This window comes from Theobroma cacao, chromosome 3 (genome assembly GCF_053813885.1).
Source record: "Theobroma cacao isolate CCN51 chromosome 3, ASM5381388v1, whole genome shotgun sequence".
Lineage (NCBI taxonomy): Eukaryota > Viridiplantae > Streptophyta > Magnoliopsida > Malvales > Malvaceae > Theobroma > Theobroma cacao.
In genome coordinates, this window is record NC_142641.1 from 8,528,431 (window position 1) to 8,550,047 (window position 21,617).

Sequence of the window (21,617 nt, forward strand, 5' to 3'; positions counted from 1 at the left end):
GGATCTACTTGCATAAGCTAGTTGAAAATTGTTAAAATTGTATGGCATGTCATTTGAAAGAAATGAAAAAGGAATATTGTGGATGGAGGATTGAGAAACAAAGTATTGAAAGTTAAATAGATAACGATGCGTGTAAACTAGGAAATAATCGAGTGAAAGTGAGAATGATTGTTGTTGCCATATATGTGGATTATGTGTGGAAATATAAGATGGATTTGGGTGGAAATTATTTAGAAAGGCTGAAGTAGACACGTGACATCATAATTAAGTTACCGGTGATATAATTTAAGGAATTACGTAAGCAATGGATATAAGTAATTTTAGTAAAAATGTATTAAGATGTGAGTTAATTGAAGATGGTTTCATGATATTAGGAAAAATATAAATTTGAGTAAAGATTAATTGATTGAAGTGTTGCTCGTATACATATGTAATTAAATATATTGAGTTCGTATTATTGCTAGGAAGTGCAAAGATAAAGTTAGAATATTGTGGGGGCGTGTCGGAGTAAATAATGAGCGATCGGCCAGTGAAAATAGTTAGAGACACCTCCGAACAAATAGCAACTTAATATCTCGTTGTTGCCAGGTGAGTGAACTTGCATTAAAATGTTTTGGAATAAATGATTTTATGCTTGATTGAGCCACTTGAAATATTTTGTTGGTTTTTCTTTAAAAGTTGCATGGGAACAAGCCTTTGATGAAATGTTTTGATATTATGATATATGAACATGATGAATTCATGAGTTTCTACATTATATTGATGTGTATATTATACATTAAATGATATTTTTGTGTGATAATTATGACCTAGCCATGTGCAGTGTAAGAGTGCACATGAGCTATGCTGACCCAGCCATGTGCGGTGCAGAAGTGCACACGAGCTGTGCTGACCCAGCCATGTTCGGTGTATAAGTGCACATGAGCTGTGCTGACCTGGCTATGTACGGAGTGGTAGTGCACATAAGCTAAGACAGAGTTGGGGGCGAGGCCGGTGGTTATATATGTTTCTATATGATATATATATAGAGAGGTTTTTGGAAATTATATTGTGGCTGCATTGATTTTTGAATGTTAAAACTTGAGAAACGGTTTCCACTTGATTTTCACCACAGCAAAGACAAATTTCCGTTGTGACAAGAAATTGAGTTAGATTGGATTGTCTTCAACATAAATGCATCATAATTTCTAAAACCTCCCGTATTGATGCTTGTTCCCTTCCTATGTTCACTCACTAAGTTTATACTCACGTTTTTAAAATTCATGTTTTAGGTTTCCTTAGTTAAAGGTGATTGGATTCTAGGACGAGGTGCTCCTCCCTGTACATTGCTCGGTAGGTTTAATGTGACACTAAGTGTTATCAATCGTGCCCAGAGTCACTCCACTGACGATCAAGGTCTAATTATGTGTATGTGAATAATTAATGTGAACATTAAGAATCATTGTTAATCTATTAATGAATATATTTGTGGATGATGCCATTATGAATGTATGATTGGGTTTTATGAATCGTTTTCAAAGAAATGGTATTTAAACATTTCGAGCTTTGGATTCTGAAGGAATAGGGATTAATGTATAAGATCAAATAAGTAGGCTTGCTTGGGCTTGGTGGGTTGAGCCCATTGGGTCCTTGGCCGGTCATGGCTTGAAAATTGGGCTGTGACAGATGTGGTATCAAAGCTCTAAGTTTAAATGAGTCCTAGGGATTCTTGTGTGGTCAACGGAGTTGTTGGAGTCCGTGTAGAGTCTTGTACTTGGATTATGGGTGCGCAACGCAAGTCAAGGACAAGAGGCTACATGGGCCCTTACTTCATTAGAAACTTACCTGTTCTTATGATGTCTAGATGGATGAGTAAATAATACTTGGTTGCGTATAGGTGGAGGTGCACCAGTTGCACACGTCATGTCTAGAAAAGACGGTAGTCCCCGATACCCCTCATAATTCAAGCGAAAGATCGCTAGATTCCACTGCTCAAAGCCGATATATGCCCGAGGGTGAAAGTGTAACTGGTAACTTGACTCGATTTTTGAGTGGATCGGTTCTCCCAAAAGGTAAACCACTATTTAAGAGCTTGAGGAGTCTCGCAAGACTGGTGCATAATGAAATCGATCCGAGGAAAAAGAACACGAACAAGATGGAAAAAAAAGGATTATCAGTAATTATCATCCTAGAAAGGTATTTGAATCCGTTGTTCTCCACTTTCCTCCTAGTTGTGGGAGAAGTACTACACCTGTTAGTAAGGAGGAATTTGAGAGGTAGCAACAAGCTCAGATTACGGATAAAATGAAAAAATCTCAAGAGATGGAAAAGGACCAGGAAGAGGATCCGTCGATGTGTCTGGATTGTGGCGACGAGGATCCTAAAGACACATAATATTTTCGTTAAAGTTCATATCACTTTAAGTCTAGACAGATGCGGTGTAAGGGAAATAGTAGTAGTTGTCTGTACAAAGGAGTTAAGAGTTGGCTTTTATTTGTATGACTTAAATGGATTATGAAGTAGTTGTTTTAATGACTTGATGCATATTGGAGTCCTTTGATACGATAGAGATAGATTAGCAATATAATGATTGAATGAGGATATTCACCTTAGTGGCGTCATTGGTCGCCTTGGATAATTATTAAGGATCGACATAGAAACTCATTAATGGTACAAGAAACTATGAGACCTGACAAATGATTACCAATTAATCGTGGAAAGGTGAAATTTGGAATTCTAGTTGCAGTTACAATTCGAAAGGATATGGGAGAAATCAATAAGGCTATAGGTGACACTTAGAATGGATGCTACGATTAAGTCAAGGATTGTAAAATTTAAGTATTGAGGGAATTACAAAATGATGCCATGACATTACGAGGTAATAATTGGGCACAAATATAGCTAATGGAATTAAATTATGGAACTTGGGAAAAGGCGAATCCTTGATTTAATAAAGATTGTGAATGTAGAGCGTGGAGAAAGATGAACTATTTTCATGGTCATTTGTACTGAAAGTCAATAGAACTATTTGAGTTACATGACAAGAAAGACAATTAATTATGAATGTTAAGGAATCGTGGAATGTCATAAATGGCGGATATTTTTATGTGTGGTATTATATATTGAGAATTTGATGCACAATATGGCAAGATTGTCCTAAGGTGGAACCTATTGGTCGAAGATAAATGTTAAAGGATAAAAAGGAGCTTGAAAATATTGACTCAACTTAGTGCATATGATAAGCAAAAGAAAAGATATGCCTGGTCATGAAGATTGTGGGATAGGCTTGGAGGAAAGCCAAATGTTTGAGCATGATCCCTGTAGTAACTTTAAAGATGGAAGAACTTATTCGTGGAAGAAATTTCCAGCAACCACAACGCTATAACACTAACTCTTTTGCGTTGTAGCGTTGAAACTATCCCATGTCTAGCAACCGCTACGCTGCAGCACTGACTGTCCAACACCGCAGCGCTATGAATACCTCATGTCTATGATGCATGTGCAAGATGGGAGTGGCACGATAATGATCTTACAAGTTAAATTATGGTCATTGGTCATTGAACTCTGTTATTTAGGAGTTTTAAATGTTTCAGAGAATGTTTACATGAACGAATTGAAAAGTTTCTTTATCACCTTGTATATGGGCATATAATTAAAAAAGAAATTGAAAGATTCTTGAAATGGCTACATTGAGATAAGATATCATGTGAAGTATTAAGATGGATAATATGTTGACCAAAGTCAAATCCTAAGAAATAAAGGAGACGAGAGATTAAGCTTTGTTAAAGGCTAAGGAAAAGTGAGCGAAGAGTTAGATGAATATATGAGAGATGGGTAAGGGATGTCAATACCAAGTAATAAAAGTGTGAATGAAGGATTACAATGGTGGTATAGCAAATGGGATTATCCAGAATATCGTTATGAGAATTTACAATTCTTGTCTTGACTCAGCTAAATGAAAAGGGTTAGTAACAATACAAGGCTAATTGTGTGACACACTAGAAACCTATGAAGACAATTTAGGGATTGAATGGACGAGTATGTATTTATATATCTTTAAGAATAAGTGCATGTCTATAGAACGACATGCTCTGGATGTTAAGGAGCACATAAGAGACTATGTGTTTCGGGAATACACAAACCTCTTTGAGAAGGAATTACCAATCATACACAGCAAGTATAAAATGTGGGATTTTTGAAACTTGCTGAGAAGCCTAATGGCTAAGTCACGAGTTAAGTAATCACATGCGATGAGACGTGAGTTTAAGATAAGTATCCCCAAGGAAATACTTAAGAGTAGTTCTGCTATAGATCTTGTAAAAGCAAGCATTAAGTTATGTAGTTGCAAACAAAAAGCCGTAAGTTGAAAGTGAGATTGGTATTAACATTGAAAAAAAAAAACTTAAGAAGAACCTTGTTTCAAGTCTTGCAGTTTCAAATACAAACCACAGATTAGTCCGAGGAGAATGATGCCATATTAGTATGAAAAAATAGAACAAAGGATGATCGAAGATAATTTGGATACTGAAGTCCAATAATGAAAACTTCCTAAGGTAGTATAGAAATTGGAATTCGAAAATGCTTAAGGCATGCACGATTCGAATGAGTCTAAATTTTAAGTGATTCATTAAAGTCGAAATGCAACAAGGATGTAATGTATATATTAGAGGTATGAAGAATAATTGAGAAATAAGGATGACTTTTAGAGATTGTGGTATTACATAAGATGCAATGATCAAGTAAGAGATAAATCTTTGAAAAATCAACGAGGTTGTAAAGCATATACGAATACCGAATTGCAATTTAATGAAAAGGACATTTGGTGAGTGAGATGTGATTAATGACATTGTGATGCAAAGATATATAGTACAATAAAACTTAAGTATATAATTGGGAATGATAAGAAAAAAGTATGGGCATGAAAAGGATGTGAAGCTATGCATAGGCATAATGAGAATTCTTATGGATTACGTAAGAGATAACTTATGGTAAGATGCGAGTGGAACGGTGATTTAAATATATAAAAAGGGTAATCTAAAATTGATTATACCCCAATGCTCATAGATTAAATATGAGAACGTTAACATGAACTATGAGGATTATTATATTGAATCTTGGATAGGGATGAGGATGAATAAATGAAGATGTAGTCCAAGGCACGCGAACACATGGATCCTTAGGCGTAACGATGAATGTTGACATTTGGAAATGAATGAACACACGGGTATGTGAAATTGATTACTTGACCAATTGAGGTGAATAATTCTTCTTAGTAATTTGAGATTTGAACTTTATGTATTTGATGAGTTGTATAGATGGTACAATGGCAAGAAGTCCCATTAGAAGTTGAACTATGATGATATAAGAAAGTTTGGAAAAAATGGTCAGAGAAATGAGATTAAAGAAATGTAATCCATAACGTGGGAATAATTGAAGTATGTGGCGTAAATGCAAGATAAACCCGAAGTATGTGGGAATAATTAGAGGCATTAACCTTTTTCGACTTGAGACTATGTATAGAAATGAATGTGGCATGTTTATAATGCTGCAGGTTACATAATAGTGTATGGGGATAAGATGAATGAATGAATGTTGAGAAGTTTGGCAAGGAGCGAAATAATAAGATGGTGATTAGGCATACATAAGTAAATATAATATGTGATTGAAATCGGTATGATTGAGATAGAGTTATGGTTCAAATTTAATGATAGTGATAAAGACGTACTCAACATCTTAAAATAAGAGATCATGATTGTGAAGGCTACCATCGATTTGATTCTAAAGGATGATAACAGACATAAATGAGGTATTCTAGTCGAATTGGAGGTAAACGAGGTAAATGAATGATTAGAGGTTTGACAAGAATCGAAATAAAGATATGCTTGAGGCTAGTGACGAAATTAAAGGCATACTTGGGATCTTAGTGATAAGAAAGAATAATTGAGAAGGGTACCGTGGTTTTGACTCAAATATGATAATAGATATAAGATACGTACCCTGATCTTGTAAAGTGTTCTAGTCAAATTGAAGGTAATGAAGTTCATAAATCAAAATTCCTTATGAAGAAGGAAAAGGAATAAGATCATAGAGAGAGATTGATAACTCGACACCGACATGAATTCGAAGACGAATTCTATTTAAGTGGGGGAAACTATAATACTCCGTACTTTGATATGGCGACTAATAAAGCTTATTGGATGCCAATTGAGGTTAATTATAATGTTTAGAAATGATGAAAGATGAAGGGAATGGTTTGGGATAAAATATTTCACACACGAGGAAATAATAATAAAATAATAAATTTTTTTTGAAGAAGAATTTGGCAGATAAAAAGTGATTCGTAAGTCAATTGAGGCATAATAAGGTATTCTGGGTACCAAGGGGACAAGAGGAGACAAGAGAAAATTTTTAGAATAAAATAATATTTTATTAATAAAATAATATTAAAATATTAATATTTTATTCAGTGTCAAAATATTTCATGAAAAAGGAGTATATGGGTAACCTAAGTGGGGGAGAAGAAGAATGAGAAAAATTTCGGAGAAAAATGACGTTAATGGTGCCGCGTGTCTTTATTAAGTAAAGATAGTGCAGGTAAATAAATATTTTAAATATGATGGGGACACTGCGTTGGAGTACCAACTACATACTTTGTTTGTACATATATAGAAGAAGATAATAGAAGGAAATTGGAGTTAAATGAGTATTGGGAGGACTAAATTAAAATGGAAAGAAACTTAAAGGGTAAAATGGTAATTTTGCATAAAGTTTGGTCAAAGGTTCCAAAAGAAGCTTTGATTGTCATCCTTATCAGCCCAAAACAGTCCTTATCCTCCCAATAAGATATTTTCTTCTACATTCTTGAAGCTTCCAACGCCATTCTCTCATTCTCCCATGGAAAACTAATTTTCTTTCATTTTCTTTCCTTGTTTTCTTTTCATTTCTTTTCTCTTCTTGCTTCATTCTTCTCCCAACTTCTTGTGCACCAAAGTTACAACTTCTAACCCCAATTTTCAGCACATATAAACTCTAGGAGAAGAAGAAAGAAAAAGAGAGAAAGGACGACAAAGCTTGGTTTTGGTGATTCAAGCAAGGAATGGTAAGAATTCTTGTTTTTGGCTTAAGTAGTCTTTGAAAATGAGTTAGTGACTTAGAGAAATCTCTTGTGGCAGCAAAGATTGGCTTGATTGGAGAAAAATTGATAACATGTAAGCCAATAAACCCATGGGTACATTCAAAGTGGAAAAGGAAAACGGTAAGCTTAACACTATGTTTTAAAGCCTACAGTTGGTTGAATATTGTGGGAAATTATGGTTGTTAAAATTGTATGGCATGTCATTTGAAAGAAATGAAAAAGGAATATTGTGGATGGAGGATTGAGAAACAAAGTATTGAAAGTTAGATAGATAACGATGCGTGTAAACTAGGAAATAATCGAGTGAAAGTGAGAATGATTGTTGCTGCCATATATGTGGATTATGTGTGGAAATATAAGATGGATTTGGGTGGAAATTATTTAGAAAGGCTGAAGTAGACACGTGACATCATAATTAAGTTGTCGGTGATATAATTTAAGGAATTACGTAAGCAATGGATATAAGTAATATTAGTAAAAATGTATTAAGATGTGAGTTAATTGAAGATGGTTTCATGATAGGAGGAAAAATATAAATTTGAGTAAGGATTAATTGATTGAAGTGCTACTCGTATACATATGTAATTTAATATATTGAGTTCGTATTATTGCTAGGAAGTGCAAAGATAAAGTTAAAGTATTATAGGGGCGTGCCGGAATAAATAACGAGCGACCAGCCAATGAAAATAATTAAAGACACCTCCGAACAAATAGCAACTTAATATCTCATTGTTGCCAGGTGAGTGAACTTGCATTAAAATGTTTTGGAATAAATGATTTTATGCTTGATTGAGCTACTTGAAATATTTTGTTGGTTTTTCTTTAAAAGTTGCATGGGAACAAGCCCTTGATGAAATGTTTTGATATTATGAGATATGAACATGATGAATTCATTAGTTTCTACATTATGTTGATGTGTATATGATACATTAAAAGATATTTTTGTGTGTTAATTATGACCTAGCCATGTGCGGTGTAGGAGTGCACATGAGCTGTGCTGACCCAGCCATGTACGGTGTATGAATGCACATTAGCTGTGCTGACCCGGCTATGTGCGGTGTGGTAGTGCACATAAGCTGAGACAGAGTTGGGGGCGAGGCCGGTGGTTATATATATATATATATATATATATATATATATAGAGGTTTTTGGAAATTATATTGTGGTTGCATTGATTTTTGAATGTTAAAACTTCAAAAACGGTTTCCACTTAATTTTCACCACAACAAAGACAGATTTCCATCGTGACAAGAAATTGAGTTAAATTGCATTGTCTTCAACATAAATGCATCATGATTTCTAAAACCTCCCGTATTGATGTTTGTTCCCTTCTTATGTTCACTAACTGAGTTTATACTCACGTTTTTAAAATTCATGTTTTCGGCTTCCTGACTTAAAGGTGATTGGATCCAAGGACGAGGTGCTCCTCCCTGTACATTGCTCGGTAGGTTTAATGTGACACTAAGTATTATCAATCGTGCCCAGAGTCACTCCGCTGACGGTCAAGGTCTAATTAAATGTATGTGAATATTTAATGTGAACATTAAGAATCATTGTTAATCTATTAATGAATATATTGGTGGATGATGCCATTATGAATGTATGATTGGGTTTTATGAATCGTTTTCAAAGAAATGGTATTTGAAAATTTCGAGCTTTGGATTCTAAACCAATAGGGATTAATGTATAAGATCAAATAAGTAGGCTTGCTTAGGCTTAGTGGGTTGAGCCCATTGGGCCTATGCGTCGGTCATGGCCTAAAAATTGGGCTATGACAACCACACACTGTTTCCTTTGAATTGATCAAGATCCTCTTGCATGGCCATTACCCAGTTTTCCACTTTTTCAACTTCTTCAAAGCTCTCAAGCTCAATTTGAGATATGAAAACTGAAAACTCACATGTCTCTCTAACCCATCTCCTAGTTTTGACACTTTGTGTAATATCTCCTATGATCAGTTCTTGTGGATGGTCTTTCACATATCTCCATCTTTTTAAAAGGTCATTATGCTGATTTTCGTTTCTTTGTAATGTTTCTAAAGGAGGAGGTTCTGTTTCTTTTCTTAGGGACTTTGCTTCACTGTTTTTCTTGTCATCTAAATTCATTTCTTCCATTTGTCTTTCAAGATCATCCATATCATCTTCATCAGCAGGAATTTCCTTTTGCAAGGCATTTGATTCATCAAAAACTACATGGATTGATTCCTTAACAGTTAAAGTCCTTTTGTTAAAAACTGTATAGGCCTTTGAGTTTAATGCATATCCTAAAAATATTGCCTCATCACTCTTTGCATCAAACTTTCCTAGAGGATATTTTCCATTGTTCAATACAAAACATTTACAGCCAAAACTCCTAAGATGAGAGATATTTGGTTTCCTATAAAACAGATTTTCAGTTTTTTTTAATAGGTACCCATACACTGATGGGTCCTTGAAGGTTAGCTGCAATATAGGATCCTTTTGGAACTCAAATTTTTCTTATTTTCTGCATGTTTCTATCTCTATAGTAGTCATAAGATAAATGTCCAAATTTTTTACAATTGTAACATCTAGATGAGGTGTTATCAGAATTTTTCTTAAAGTATGTGTTCCTCCTTGATGTTTCTTTCTTCAAACTTTTAAGATCAGCATTTTCTTTAACTGCCTTTTGCAAGGCTTCTATTTTGTTTTTCAATTCTAATTTTAGAGTTTCAAAATCTATTTTTGAATGCTCTAATTCAATTTGTAAAAAATTCCTTTGCTCAAAAACAGAATTGAAGTCATGTTTTATCTTTTTGCAAATCAGTCTCAAGAGATGCGATTTTTCTTTTTAGAGTTTTATATTTTGATACAAGTTTCTCAAATTCATCATAAAGACACTCATACTGTTATTGTAATTCATCAATTGAAATATCACAAGGGGATGAAGATACCTTGGATTCATCATCCTTTTCCATCAGACATAGATTAGCTCTTTCTTAAGCTTTTTCTTCTTCATCATCAGAACTTGAAGTATCACTATCTGACCAAGTAGCAACCACCATTGCCTTCTTTGATTTTCTGTTTTTCTTTGGAGTTTCCTCCTTCAACATGGGGCATTTAGACTTGAAGTGTCCTAGCTTCTTGCATTCAAAGCATATAAGCTCTTCCTTCTTGTTGGACTCATTTTTATTTTTGGTTTTCCATGAAGGGCCTTGTTTTCTTTTATACCATCTTCTAGCCAGTCTTCGGTTTCTTTGGCCCATAAGTTTTCTGAACCTTCTTGCAACCATAGCCATCTCCTCATCATCATCACAAGATAGATTATCCAATTCTTCTTCAAGGATACTAGCTTTTAAAGTAATAATTTTCTTCTTTTCCTTTGCTTCTCTTTTGTCTTCCTCTTCTTCTTCCTCTTTCTTGAGTTCCAGCTCATGAGTGAGAAGAGAACCACAAATTTCATCCAAAGTTATAACATTTAAGTCCTTGGCTTCACAGATGGTAGTCACCTTTGGCTTCTAATCTTTTTGTAGGCTTCTAAGAAGTCTTTTAACAATTTTATGCTTAGCAATTGGTTTGTCTAACTAACTTAATTTTTTTGTGATGTTTGTGAATCTAACATGCTGGTGATATCTTCTCCAAGTTCCATCTTAAATATCTCATAATTGTGGGTTAAGAGGGCTATCTTGAACTCCTTAACTTATGAAGTCCATTCATGAATAATCCTAAGTTTATCCCACACTTGTTCAGCTATGGTACAACTTGACACTTTATTGAATTCAGTGGAAGTTAAAGCACAATACAGTGTATTAATTGCCTTAAAGTTGGTTTGGACTCTTTTGGTTTCAGCTTCGATCTATTCAAACCTTGGCTTAGGAATCATCTCGTTGGTTATAACATTTAAGGTTGAAGGAATAAAGGGACCATCAGTTATAACATCCCACATCTCATAATCTATTGCTCTAATGTATATTGACATCCTAGTACTCCAATATGGGTAATTTGAGCTATTGAACAAAGATTGTCTGTTTATTGATTATCCCTTAGCCACTACTGATTTTTGAATAGCCATTTGGATCTTCCCAAAGGGTGTTAGACCTTAAGAACAGGGAACTTGCTCTGATACCACTTGTTGGTCCCAAGTAAATATGCTAGAAGAAGGTGAATAGCACTTTTTGGCTCTTACAAGAATTAACTTCTAATCGAGCACAAATGCAAGATAAAAGAGAGATTTAAAGGAATGAAAAACTAAAAATAGAGCAGACAATCACACCAGAATTTATAGTGGTTCGGTCTAAAAGCTACATCCACTACCTTGATTATTCAACCAAAAATTTTTCAAATCAGTCCACTATAAAAGGTGAAATTCACAAGCTTTCACCAAGCTTTACAATGGCTTTTACTAGGCCTAGCCAAAACCTTTCATAATAGTTTTTATCGGAATCTACTAAAACCTAACAACTAACTTTTTTAGGCTAAGTTAGAACTTATACACTCAATCAAGCAATCCAAGCTTGATTAAATCCCTTAGAGTGTCTCCCACACTCTAAGTATACCAAGAAAAGAGAAATAAAAGTGTACCTATGATCACTGAATTTATCTAAATGGTATAAAGTGAAGTGCTTGAATCTTTTATAAGAATAGGCGTGAAGTGCAGAAGAATGTAGAGAATTTTTGCTGGTTTTTAAGCTCTTTTTGTTCTTGGAAGTCTTAATTACATTTCTAGTCGTTGGAAGCCTCTTAAATACTTGAAAAATTAGCTCTAATAGGTGGTAGGCAGTTTTTGACCGTTGGAAATAGTTTTGTTACAGTTCTAGCAGTTAATCTGCCTTCCAGTGCACAATTTAAATTTTCTGGCAAAATGCTCTTAGTCGACTAACTGATATCTTAGTCGTCTAAGTTGCTTCTGTATTTTGTTCTCTACTTCTGGCAATGAGCACTTAGTCGATTAACTTCCTTCTTAGTCGATTAAGTTGGTTCTGTCTTGAAGTCCAGATTTCTAGCAGTTGACTTTTAGTCGACTAACCCATTTCTTGGTCGATTAAGTATTTTCTGCTTCTCAATACTCTTGAGCCCGCCAACTTCTAATTTGAATTTTAGCTGACTAACCTTTTATTATTCAACTAAAAAGCTTTTGTTTTGTTGATTAATTATGGCTTCTTATACATATAATTTTTTATATGTCCCTTGGAATAATTTATTTATCATTGGCATACAATTCCTGTCCTGCACACTCAAGTAAAAATATTAGACACAAATGAATGAGAATGTTTTATTATCATCAAAAACTAATGGAGCCAACATGAATGAAAATACTACTTAATAATTTCAAAAATTACTCTCTTATATATTACCCAATTAACTCTAGCTATTTAACACATTCTTTTTTCTCTCTCTTCATCACTCATTTCCTCTCTAAAACAACCTTCTGTTCATTATCTCCTGGTTCCACTAGTATTCACTCCCTTTCATTCGTTGCTCCACCATCCATTTCCTCATTTCTAGTGTTGAAAGCATGGTGTTTTTTTTTTTCCTTTAAGACCTTTTTGTTCTTGCCAATTGAGCTTTTCATGCTTGGGTACTTTTTTTTTAATGAATTTGGGTTAATGGTATTTAACCCATTCTTGTTTCTTCATCACTTCTTTCTAAAGTAGCCTTCCATCCACTGCTACGTCGCTCCATTGTCATCCACTCCCTTTCATTTGTTGCACCACCATCCATGTCCTTTTCCCCGATGAGAAAAATCATCTCCAGTGTTGAAGCCATGGTGTTTCATTTTGGGACCTTTTTTGTTGTTGATTGTGCTCTTTTCGCTTGGGTAATTTTTTTTTTTTTTTTAAAGATTTTGGGTCAATGGTGTTTTTCTTGTTGTATATCCCAACTTAGATAAGCCTTCATCACCGTCTTCATCTATAGAGGTCGATACATGCGACTTGAACAAGGGAGTGACTATAGCTGATATTTTGCTTGTGCCAACACATGAGAAACATGTGGCCAAGTTTGTTGTGCCCCAAATAGCAAATTGGTGTGTCTTGGAAAAATTTATTTGTAGTGTTAATAACTAGCCTAAATCTTTTATATTTCCTTCATCTTTCTTCCCCCATGAGAAAGAAATTTGTTAAATATTCAATTTGGGTAAGCTACCAAATTTTAGTCAACTACAAAAGATTGAATTTGATTTGGGAAAAAAACAAGTCTAGTTGAGCTTAATAACGTGTTTAGTTGGGGGAAATGGTTATTGCTATTACTAAGTTAAAGGTTACATTTGTTTTAATGAAATGGTCATTCTAGAAAGGGCTAAAATAGTCATTATTGAAATCCCCTTAGTAATACCTATTTCAAAAGGGTGAGAATAAGAAAATAAATTGATTGAAAGAAAATAACCATTATCAAGTTTAAAAATTACTCTCCCACATAATACCCAGTTAACTCTAATTATTAAACCCATTCTTTTCCTCTCTCTTCATTAGTCGTTCGCTCTTTAAAGTAGCCTTTCAACCATAATCGTTCCACTCCACTACCATCCACTCTCTCTTGTACGTTGTTTCACCGTCTATGTCCTCATCTCTGGTGAGTCTTCATATCTAATGTTCAATGCGTGGTTTTTTTTTTTTAAACCTTTTTTGTTCTTGTTGATCATACTTTTCTTAATTAGGTACTTTTTTTTTAATGATTTTGGGTTAATAATATTTAATCCATTCTTGTTTCTTTCTTCATCACTCGTCTCTAAAGCATCCTTCCATCCACTAATACCCCACTCCACTATTGTCCATTCCCTCTTATTCATTGCTCCACCATTCATTTCCTCATCGTTAGTGAGAAAACTTATCTTTAGTGTTGAAAGTGTGATGCTTTAATTAGGATCTTTTTGGTTCTTGTTGATTGTGTTCTTCTTGTTTGGGTACCTTTTTTTGAATGAATTTGGGTTAATGGTGTTTTTTTTTTTTTTTTGGTTTATTGCTCTTAGTGCTTGGTTATTTTTATCGTTTGACAATGGGATCTTTGTAGCATAATTGAAAGCATATTTTGTATGGTATTTTTGCACATAGAAAAAATTCCTACAAGCATCCAAAATTGTTGATGTCTTGGTAAAATCTTAAAATTTGTTCTATGGTATTAGCTTCTTTAACAATCATAGCTTGTTCTAGGAAAAGCTATTAATGATGCTGACATGCTTGCAAAAAAGGGTGTACAAAGAGCTACTAAGTTGCTACAAGTGTTTAATTAATTTATTTAGTAGGAACGGTGGTAATGAATAGGTAGAACTAAGGAAGTCATAATCTTATGTGGAATTTTAATGTAGATAGTGGTGTTTAGTGGTGTTTGATAGGTGAACAGCAGCAGAATTAATTCCTAAGTGAACAAGCTAGAAGGTTAATATGATGATGAGATATACACAGCAATATTTGTATTTTTTGATGTTTGAACGTGATGATTTTGATTGACTTAGAGGTTGAAACTCAAAATCCGAATGAATGAGGACTTTTAAGCAGTTCAATTTTATTAGGTCATGGTGGAGTGATATAGATGGATGGGATTGAAACTTCCTAATCCAAATTAAAAGGGGGCTACAAGTTTCTCATTATCATTGGATATAGTGTGAATTGAGAAAATTGAAATTCTATCAAGATGAGAATATGAAAATCCATATGTCCAAATTCAAACAACATGTCTAACTTGTTAAAATTCTAAGTGCTTTGGAAGATGAATTATCCACAAGCAAATTTTGAATTGTAGATGTTTGAACATGGAGATTTGATTGACATGAAAGCTAAAGTTCAAAATCCAAATGGAGGAAGACTTTTGAGTAATACAATTTGATTTGGACAATGTGTAGAGATAAAATTGTACGGGAGCGAGAGTTTCTTAAAATTGAATCGTGGTGGAATGATATGCTACTAACTCTCTGTATGTGGGATTCTAACATATATTTGAGAAAATTGAGATTTTTGCAAGTTGAGACTAGGATAACTGGTTATCAAAATTCGGACAACAAGTTTAGCTTGCTAGAATTTATTGTGCAGTAGTTAATGTATCTAAACATCCCCAAGTCTATCTACTTTAAATACTATGGGGTTATTTTCTCTTTCTTGTTCTTTATGCACTTAATAAGCCACTAAACTATGTCTTAGCAGCAATAAATGATTACTTTTCAAAAAAAACAAAACAAGTATAGCTACAAAATTGTTCACATTGTGTGCTATTGTGTTCATGCATGCTATTAAATGTCTTTATTGCAATGTTATGCTATCACGTTTTTGGGAGATTTTCTGGGTGCTTGGCAAAACAATACTCTTAACAATACTATTATCAATGGATTTTCATTAATTCATGATAAATGTTAACAACATAGATTAATACTAGCATATATCTGTTGTACATTTCACCTTTCTTTTAGAAATAGAAGATATAAATATATTGTGCATTACTTAACTTAAAATACATAGCGGGAGAAGTTTGAAATTTAAACGAGAAGAACACTTAATTACCTACATAAGGAAACAAATAGAAACCGAAATTTCAAAAATGGCATGGTTACCTTTGAAAAAGTTTTCAATTGTTTGATGCAATGACTTAAATGAGTGAAAGCATTTTAGGATTTGGATTGTCAATCTACAGTGTTTGTTGGTCCCTATAATATGTGCTAAAGGGGGAGTGACTAGCACAATTTGGCTCTTGACAAGATTGGAAACTAATTTCCAGAACTTAAGGAAACAAAAACAGAGTAGACAATGCACAGCAATTTAGAGTGGTTCGGTCCAAAACTTACATCCACTACCTTGATTGTTCAACAAAGGATATTTCAAACCAAATCACTAAAAACAGTGGAATTCACAAGCTTCCACCAAGCTTTTATAATGGCTTTTTGCAAGCTCAGCCAGAACCTTTAGCAATGGTTTTTCACGGGATCAACCAAAACCCAAAGTGATTTTTCAAAGGCTCAACCACAACCTTTCACAATGGTTTTTCACAGACTCAACCAAAATCCAAAGTGATTTTTCAAAAGCTCAACCACAACCTACAATAATAGTTTTTACCGGGATCAACCAAAACCCAACAACCAACTTTTCTAGGCTAAGTTGGAACCTTTACACTCAATCAAGCAAGCCAAGCTTGAATAAATCCCTTAGAGTGACTTGCTCACTCTAAGTGTAGAGAAGAGAAGAAATAAAGAAGTACCTATGATCACTTACTTGATCTAGATGGTACAAGATGAAATGCTGAACACTATTACAAAGATTGGCGTTTAAGTGTGATAAGGTGTAGAGAAGATTTTCTAATTTTTTAGCTTTATATCAGTTGAAAGCCTTCAATTCTCTCAAAAAATTGATTTCTAACCATTGAAAGACCTTTTTATACTTGGAGAAACAACTCTGATGGCAGTTTGATAGTTTATGACCGTTGAAAACAGTTGAGGATGAGTTCTAGCCGTTAATCTGTCTTGTAGTGCTCTGGTTCAAATTGCAGACAGAGAGTTCTTAATCGACTGACTTGGTTGACTAAGTTGGGTCTGTTTCTAGTTTGCAGATTCTGGCAGAGAGCACTTAGTCAACTGACTTGGTCGACTAAACTAATTCTGTTTCTCAAACTCTTCAACCCGCCATTTCTCCAATTTAAAATTTGATCAACCAATGTTCTTCCCTGTCTTACCAATAAGCTTCCTCCTTGTTACTCAGTTATGTCTTATTATTTTTATCTCCCTTTTTCTTTTGATATGCACTTTGAAAGATTGATTTATTAATTTCATACATTAATTTTCCTGCACACTCAAGTAAAGGCATTAGACACAAATGAAATGGGAATATTTTGCCATCATCAAAAACATATAGAGTCAACATTCTCTATCTCTTATTTTTGATGATCACAAAACACTCCAAGATTAAGAATGGAATGTCTATGTTAAATATGAATGCTTCAAATCTTTATGCATAATGAGGTGCTCCCCCTTAGTCAATGCATCTAGTTTTCTTTAAAGATTTGCAATAAACTATTTATCATATCCATAACAGCTGAACAAGATATACAATGCCCACAATAGCTAAGCAAGATATATTGAATATCCATAATAACTAGCACATAATATTCAATAAAATCCTAACTAAGCATCACACAGATAAATTAAACATGAAAACCTATCACACTCAATTTAACTTACTTTTCTTTCTCTCCTGTTTTGCCATCATTAAAAAAGATATTCAAAACTTCCCCTTAATGAGTGCATCTAGATTTTTCTTTAATCTTTAAATCAAACTTTAATGAATAGGAATCATAAGCACTCATATACTTAAGTCATACAAGCTTATAGATATAGTTCAATAACTTCAAGAGTCAAGCTTGTGTCTATGTAAGAACAAATGTATGGGAGTTAAATTATTTCAAGAATTTGTCAAAGATTACTCAAATAATATTGAAGCAAATTTCATCATTTTGTCATAATCAAAACTATAATAATTTTAAAGCTAACAGTGTTAAATTCTCCTAACGAGATGCAAATATAGTAAGAAAAATAAATATTTTGTCTTACTCCTTTGCATAGGTTTGTGATTATTTATTGTATGTTTATCTTTATTGTTCCCTTCATAACAACGCAAAACTTGGATCTAAAAATCTAATTTTTATAGCCATGACTTGTTTGGGTTTGCATAGAAATTTAGATCGGAATTTGGGCTGTGACATTAGGAATATATGTTGTATATGAATCTTTATCTATAATTAAATATCTAGAACCCTCAACATGACATTTATTCACTACAAGGTTTGCTGATTGTCATTTTGATGAAATAATTTTTCTAATATTTGGGGGAGAAAATAAACAACTGAAAAAGGAAATATCTTGGAATACATTATCATTATCTAGTTTTGATCCTCACATGAATCAATATGAACAAGAAGTTCAAAAGATAATTCATTTGCAAAATATAACAAATCAGTTGTCAAACGCATTTACTGACCCAAAAGAGTAACTAAATCTCATATGTCAGTTACAAATGCTCTAATCAGAATTGATGTAGGACAATCTGCTATTGCTAATGAGTCTAAGACACGCCAAAAGCATGGGAGACTAATCGGTTCCAAAGATAAAAATCCTCGAAAAAGCAAAGGAGCAAATATTCAAAATGGTCAAGAAAAGGCAACAAAAACTCCATAAGAGACCTCTAACATAATTCCAGAAGAAATCAAGTAGCTAAAATCAGTGAAAATGAAAAATCTTAATAAATTATGTTATGACGAGAAAAAGAAGGAACCGAAATGAAATAAACGTAGATGATATTTTTGCATACAATGTAGCGCTCAATATTAAAAAAGAAAATGAGAATCTTGAACCTACATCTATTGAAGAATGTAGACATAGAAATGATTGGCCAATGTGGAAAGATACAATTAAAGTGGAATTGAATTCACCTGCAAAACATGAAGATTTTGGACCTGTAGTCTGCACACCAAATGGCATAAAACTAGTGAGATATAAATGGATATTTGTGTTGAATCAAAATGAGAAAGATAAGATTGTGAAATATAAAGTACGGCTTGTCGCACAAGGTTTTACCCAAAAACTTGATATTGATTATGTAAAACCCGACCCTATAAACACATGTCATGACATACATGCACTGAGTAGCATGTTATTATGCTAGGAAAGCACTTAAAAATAGACGAAACTTGGTATCGTACCTAACGGCACACTTGAGTTGATTTAACCTCGAACTAGTTCAAATAGGAATTGTAGGACAAAATTTAATATTTTATAGTCTAGGAATGACTAAAAATGATTGTTCGGAGTTCGAGGGTTCATTAGGGGTAAAATTGAAAATTTTGATGTTTAGTGGTACAATCATCATTTTGCCACCTACGATAATAATTTGATAATGGAGTGAAATTTTTGACCAAGATTAACTATTTGGAGTATAATTTGATGATAGGAAGTGAAAAAGTTTAATTCTGGTGATTTCTAGAGTGTAGGGGCAAAATCGTAATTTTGCCACCTGCAGATAAAATTTGAGATTTTGAGAGAATTTAGATCAAATTTGACAAATTGGAGAATGGTATGAGTATAAGGGATGAAAAATATGTCTATGGACAATTTTTCAGTTTTTTGGGCAAAAATGTAATTTTTCACTTTTATGGGGGCAAAAGTGTAAATTTCAAAAATTACTCCACCGAGACTTTGGATAAGTCTGAGAATTTTATCTAAGCTATGGATATGTGGGACAAGTGTATGGTGAAAATTTGGAAACAAATGGATGAAATTTTAAAAATGGGCCAATGGGAAAGTGACACGTGGTATTTTTTTAATGATATAATATTATTTTAATGAAAAGTCAGCCCATTTAAACCCCATTTTAAGTGCTGGCCAGCCATAAGGAAGAACAAGAGAGGAAATAGAGAGGAAAGGAAGAAAAAAAGAAAAACCAAAGAGAAACAAGAAAATTCAAAGGGGAATTCGCGTTTTTCACCCGTTTACGCGTCTAACGGTAAGATTTTTCGACTTTAGCTTGATTTCTACCTTTCTTATGCCTTTGTTTCCATTTAGCATGCTTGAGGAGAGAGATCTAAAAGTAACATCAAGGGCTGGACGGAATTCTAGGGGAGAGATTTTGAAATTTTTAGGTTTTGATTTTTAGTTACATTGGTAGTTTTAGTTAGTTAAATGTGTTTAGAAATTAAATTAGGCAAGAAAGCATTAAATTTTCACAATACCCACCCTTGGCTGAATCTGCAATGAGGTACAATGATGATGATCTTATTTTTATTCTAAGAGAAATGAAGAGAAAATGATGAAAAATGGTTAAATGTGATAGAAAAACAAAGTAGAAAATTTACCGAGTTAATGTCTCATTTTTGGCTGAATTTTTCAAGGAGGAAAGTGAACTGATTTTGGTGATTTTAGAAGGTTATTGGCTGATATTTAATGGTTAGAAATGTTGGAGAGAGAATGGGATGATTTAGAGGTAAAATGGAGCGCGTTAGCAATTTATCGGGTAAAGTGCTAAAAATAGGTTAATACCGCGTTTAAGCCATTTTTGGCTATTGCATTTCATACCATGCATTAGTATAGGATTTAAGTCAAATATATAGAGATTTAGCATTAATGTGATGAATTGAGTAAATTTTTGCAATGTGTCTAGGAGGAGAGCCTTCCGGTAAAGGCAAGAAAATCGTACCCGATGAGTAGTTATCGGGGCACCTAAAAAGTAATTAGTTTGTACAAACGGTGAGTAAACCTATTATTATTGTGAATTATCTAGAGTTATTTTAAAAATGCTCTTTATGTATTTTATGAAACGAAAATGAGATTAAAATAGGATTTTTGATGTTCTAGAAATAAATGTGACAAAAAAAATATATTGTGTTGATTATGAAATTGAGTAATTTGAAGCTGTTAACTGTCTTAAAAATTATATATTTTCCTATGAATGGCTTATGAGATATAAGTATATGTGGCTATATTTTGTAAGTGCATTGGGAAATTTATGTAAGCTGTTTTTACTATGCAGGCTGGATAAATAAATAAAAGTCACGTTATACTGTCGAAATTTTATTCAAATTGGTGGGTTAGTCACTGCAGTGACGGGTTTCCGTGGACTACCTATTAGAGGGGCACGGTAAACCCGGTTATATAGTTACTCCAGTTGTAGAGGCGAGGAGGGTAACTCGCTGGGTAGTATTAGAGCTCACTTCACGTCGAACCCCCACGTGAATGTGTAACTCGGCCAACGCCAAGGAACGACTTGTTTTAAAAATAAAAATGTGTTTCACACGTAAATGTTATAACAACCTTGGCGGACTCGATTAGATACCTCGGCCAAGGTATCCCCGAGGATTAGTTTTGGCTTGAGCCTTGTTTTCTTTTATAAAAGACATAAGCCTTAACAACTGTTTTGGTAAATTACAAATATTTTATGGTTTAAGAAATAAATTGAAAATATTATGAAATGGTTTGTGATTTGTTGTTTAAACTTGCCTCCCTGTTACTCGCCTTTAGATATTTATGATAATGTCTGTTTACCCATTGGGATTGCAAAATCTCACCCACCTCCTTTCCAAATATTTCAGGTCTGTGGTAGCTTGTAGATACCCTATTTTGTCGAGGATTCCAGTTGACATCTCTACCACACAGACAGTAGGTTTCTAACACCAATACTGAGTGTATTTTGGGCCACTTGTCATTGTAACCATTATTGTACATTATAACTTTGTAAATTTTTGTATGTGTGAATTTATTTTGCTTACACGTTACAAAAAATTTCTTACACGTGTTTTTATAAATATTGTTTTATATAAAAAAATGCTATATTTTAATCAATATTTTGAATAGTGATATTTATCTATAAATCCTTTTAAAATATTTTTGTCTTTTGATTTACTTGAGCAGGAAACTACTAAAAATTGTTTAAAATGGAATGTTTAAAAACAATTGCTCGCAGAAAAGGCAAGAAACTGATATGTAAGCCTTGCGAGGTTCTGATTGGCATTTCGAGAAATGAGTGTCAATTGGGACATCGCGGTGGTTGTCATGGGCCCGAGGGAGGTTTCGGGTCGTGACA